The sequence below is a fragment of the Staurois parvus genome, unplaced genomic scaffold (assembly GCF_062004578.1).
Source record: "Staurois parvus isolate SC_StPar_1 unplaced genomic scaffold, SC_StPar_1.0 ptg000095l, whole genome shotgun sequence".
Classification (NCBI taxonomy): Eukaryota; Metazoa; Chordata; class Amphibia; order Anura; family Ranidae; genus Staurois; species Staurois parvus.
Genome location: NW_028317891.1, coordinates 2,535,160 through 2,540,271, shown reverse-complemented (window position 1 = coordinate 2,540,271; position 5,112 = coordinate 2,535,160). Strand labels below are relative to the sequence as shown.

Genomic DNA, 5,112 nt, shown 5'->3' with positions numbered 1-5,112 from the left:
GACTGAGGATATTGAGCGGCAAAAACAAATACTGCAGAAAGAACTTCTGGATTGAAGCTGAATATTACAGCAAAACCTGGTTTAATTTAAAGGTCCTTTTTTGTTGTTTTTTGTCTGGAATTCTGGAGTTGTATAGGGGACCTAAAGGAAAACTATTTATCATCTTTCAATGACAGCATCTAGTTGGGTTTTTTTTGTTACATGTTTATGGGATCATCATAATACGGACCTGCGATTCATGTTAAGTGCATGTATGCTCAGTATTATGTTATTCCAGGTAGTTATTGCTCTTATCAAGATCTCAGCACTCTCACTGATAATGCCGTCATCTGCCTTTCTCTCCAGAAGGACTTTATTCAGGAATCATCCAGGGAGGCAGACAGTACAGGACATACCTGAGGCTACGGCATGATTTAGGAGTCGTGGAGGTGTGCAGTCACGCTGGAGTCACAAGGTTCCACATGATGGTATTCATTCACAATGGATAATTGTCAGAGTCACTGGAGGCACAGGAGCCCTGGGGTCACTGAAGGTAATGGGAATGGGAAGTAATGGGAATGGGAAGGTAATGGGAGGCACAGAGTTTCTGGAAGTAGAGGAAGGTCATTGGAGTCCACAGAGGACACAGTTAATGGAGGCACAGTAGTGCTGGCCAATAGAAAACACACAGGAGTGTCAGGGTCACTGAAGGACACAGGAGTATTGCCCCAGATGTTAACCCCTTCCTGCCCAATGCCATTAGTACAGTGTCAGTGCTTTTTTTTTAGCACTGGTCACTGTATTGGTGTCACTGGTGATGGCAGTGACAGTTAGTCAGTTCCCCCCCAGTTTCAGAATGCCCACCGCAGTCCCTCTATAAGACGCTGGTCGCTGCCATTACTAGTATTAACCATTTGCTTACCAGGCACTTATACCCCCTTCCTGACCAGGCCAATTTTCAGCTTTCAGCGTTGCCGCACTTTGAATGACAATTGCGCAGTCATGCAACATTGTACTCATATGGAATTTGTATCATTTTTTTCTCACAAATAGAGCTTTCTTTTGGTGGTATTTACTCACCACTGTTTTATTTTTTGCGTTATAAACAAAAAAAAGCAAAAAATATAAAAAAAGTTTCTTTGTTTCTATTATAAAATTTTGCACACAGGTAATTTTTCTCCTTCACTGATGTGCGTTGATGAGGCTGCACTGATAGGCAGCACTGATGGGCACTGATAGGCGGCACTGATGGGCACTGATAGGCAGCACTGATGGGCACTGATAGGCAGCACTGATGGGCACTGATAGGCGGCACTGATGGGCACAGACTGGCGTGAGAAAGTGCAGCCGATAACCGGCAGTTGCATTTCCCGGTGATCAGCGTGTCATTGGACATGGCTGATCGTGTGGTAAAAGGCCGCTGTGATTGGCCTTTTACCACATCATGTGATCAGCCATGTCCAATGACATGCTGATCACCGGGAAATGCAACTACCGGTTATCGGCTGCACTTTCTGGGAGGATGTGATATGACGGCCTCCCAGAACAGGCCGGCCGCAGTGCAGCCATCATTCGGCTACCTGCGGTCGGCAACTAGTTAAAAAAAAAACATTCCACTATATATACCACCATTTGTAGACGCTATAACTTTCACGTAAATCAATAGTATTGTGATTTCTTTTTTCAGCAAAGACATGGAGCAAAATATATTTTGGCCTAAATTTATGATGAAATTAGATTTTTTTACTGGACATGTTTAATAGCAAAAAGTCAAAAATATTGTTCTTTTCTCAAAATTGCCGGTGTAATTTTGTTTATAGCGCAAAAAATAAAAAACACGATCAAATACCACCGACATAACGCTCCATTTGTGGGGAAAAAAAGGATGTAAATTTAATTTGGTTGCATGACCGCACAATTGTCAGTTAAAGTAACGCAGCGCTGTATCGCAAAAAATGGTCTGGTCAGGAAGGGGGGGAAATCCTCTGGAGGGCGAGGGGTTAAACACCCACATCCCTTCCAATAGCCTGGATAGCACTGGCAGATGTTTTAGTTGGGGAAGAGGGGCTATTAACCACTTGCCGTCCGCCTGCTGTTTATAAACGGCAGGGCGGTGGCACTCCAGGGGCGGGTTGCCGTTCCTAAACGGCACCCGCCTTTTCTAGCTGTGCGTGCTCCCTGGGAGCGCAGAGCACCTTGATCCGGTGCCCGCTGTGTCCTCTGGACACAGTGAAACACCGATCGTCGGACGGGACCTCTGTACAAGGTCCCGATCATGTGATCACTGATTGGCAAATCAGTGATCACATGCAAAGTAGTAAGCAAGATGCCACTTTTTTACATCATTGCTTACTACGTGTGAAATCTGTGAATGATCACAGAGGTCACATGGTACAAGGCTATTCACAACAGCCTTGTACCATGTGACAAGGTGTGACCAATCACAGCTCACTCAGTATTTCTCAATGGCTGCAAGACTGCAGACAGAGAGAAAGAAAAATAATTGCTTTTACATCCTATATGGGTGTAAAAGCAATCACTGTAAAAAAAAAAAAAAAAATCTTCATCACCCCCCACAAGCACTACAGTGTCACCATGGTGGCACTGTACTGCTAGGGTGTCAGTATGTAAAAAAAAACAAAAAAAAACCCATAAATAATAAAAAAAAAATTAAATAAAAATTAAAAAAAAGGTTAAAAATTATAATTTTTGGTTATAAACTAATTTGGCTTATTTTTTTTTTTACTAAAAATATAACGGAATACATTTTGGTCAAGATTTATGATGAAAGATTATTTATTTGCAAAGCTTTATAAGAAAAACACTTTTTTTAAAAATTTTTGGACTTTTTCATTAACATAGCAAAAAAAATAAAAATCCCAGCGGTGAATAAATACCACCAAAATAAAGCTTTATCTGTCTCAAAAAAATGGTAAAAAATTCATATGGGTACAGTGTTGCATGACCGTGCAATTGTCATTCAAAGTGTGATAGCGCTGAAAGCTGAAAATTGCCCTGGACAGGAAGGGGGTAAAAGTGTCCGGACTGGAAGGGGGTGAAAGTGTCCGGACAGGAAGTGGTTAAGACCCTTATCTGTCATCCATACATTGTTGCAGGACCTCAGAGCTAGCTTTATTCACATCTATTCAGGGTGGATTTGATTTAAATCAAACTGATTTAAATCACGATTTAAATCACTAGTCAGTAAGGCTTGGATTTAAATCCTAGTTTCCTACATAAAGACTCATTCTTGCTGGTATAACTTTAATATGCGAGTAGATGAAGATTTTTAGAATAACAACTTTTCATATTAGTTTTTTTATCCCCAGTTTAATAGGTTAATCATTCATATTCGGACAACTTTTCTGTTGTACTTAGGAAGGAGAAAAATAATCATTACCTTAATAATAACAATTTAAATAGATTTATTCAACTGAAACAATAACATTCCAGCATATGTTATTTGCTTAAACATCCATGTTTGTTAACTAATTTGGCTAAACAAAATATATATATTTTAAGAAACTTAGACTGTCAGCCCCTCCCTCCTCACACTTAGTTTCACTTTCTTCTTGTGCAGATCTATTCCACTCCAAACAATCAGAAAAATATTGTTTCTATTCTATTCACTGAACTTCTTGAAACTTAGCACTGAAGGGGTTGATTCTGTATTCATAGGTTTGTAGAAGTTAGGATGAAGGTCTTTTTCTTAACTCTGTTCATGTTATAACATTTTTGCTGTGAAGAAGAGGCATGTGATCTCCGCTGAGTCCAATTCAGTTTTGAGAACTGCAAAAGTAAAGCAAGCATCTGTTGTAATATCTTGTAGGCAGAGAAACTTCAGACAAAGTCCGGAAGTGACGAAACGCGTTAGGGGAGTGACGTCAAGACGCACGCACGCCAACCCGGAAGTGTCCCCGCGGCCATTTTGTTGGTTGTATACATGTGGTTTCAACCAAAAGTTTGAGAGAGCAATGTTGGAAGCTGGATTTTCCTGTTTTCTATGTAAGTTACGATTAAATTTGTTTCTATAATATGGATTCTGCCTAAGAGCCTTTGTTTCTTTATGAGGAGCTTGGAGGAATACCCCTGAAAATGAAGGATTGAAAGATATGGATTCCCTATGTTAGCCCATGCTTGAGAATTACTTCAAGAGGGTAATAGTACCTGGTATCACTTTTGGCTGAATTATAGAGGGTACTAGTACCTAGTATCACTATTCACAAGTGGTTGGAGTGATCACGAGTTTTTCACGTTTTGGGTTTTTTATTTATTGATTTATGCAGTGGGAGAATAAGTATACATTTATATTATTTGCACGAGTTTTTTAAGAGTGATTTTGTGTTTTGCACAGAGTGAAGTACATATAATTTAAAAAAGATAATACACTATGAATTTTCTTTTTTCTTTTTTTTGAGGTTATCATGGAATATTTAGAATCAATTTCCTTTTAACTGGATTGAAGTGAAAAATTTGGAACTTGGATTTTGGACACATTGGGATTTTATTTTATTTTATGGAATTTTATGGAATTTTATTTTGTGATTTTGAGACATAATTGGGAGTGAATTGAATTGAACACAATTTTTAAGCTTAAGTGATTAATATTTATTTTGATTGTATAAATTGATTATATTTGTAGATTTTATTTTGGGTTTTATGGGGGATTTATATGTTTCATCACGAAAAGGATTTGTTGGATTGTATACTTTCTAGGGAGAAAGTGTGACTTTTTGGTGAGAGTGGAAGTGAAGGAGTTTATTGATTGATAGGGAGAGAAACTGCCCAATAATCTTACAAAAACCTCTGGAAGAGCATGACATTGTGAATGGATTCATGGAATTTATTTACCAAAAAAATTAAACATATACAGCCTTATTCTACATAATTAAAAAACAAATCTTTATTTCATGATGGAATAACCTTTGGATGGTAATATATTTTCCTCAAAAAGCATTTTATTTAAAAAAAATCCGATTTAAATAAAAAAAATCAGATTTTTTTAATTTTTTTTTAAAAAAATCATAGATTTTTATCCACCCTGCATCTATTTATATCTATCAAAAAATACCATACATTCATTATTCTAAAAAAAACTTTAGAAACCCATTAGCCCGCATTACTGCCCGTCCC

The 5,112-nt window shown here is 38.0% G+C and overlaps 1 long non-coding RNA gene across 1 annotated transcript; it reads left to right on the top strand.

Annotated features, from left to right (window-relative positions):
- Positions 1-348: 348 nt before the first annotated feature.
- LOC149468045 (uncharacterized) lies at positions 349-4,019 on the top strand. The gene is made up of 2 exons (XR_016311803.1): positions 349-532; positions 3,809-4,019. It is a non-coding gene; the product is annotated as an uncharacterized LOC149468045 (long non-coding RNA).
- The last annotated feature ends 1,093 nt before the right edge of the window (positions 4,020-5,112 follow it).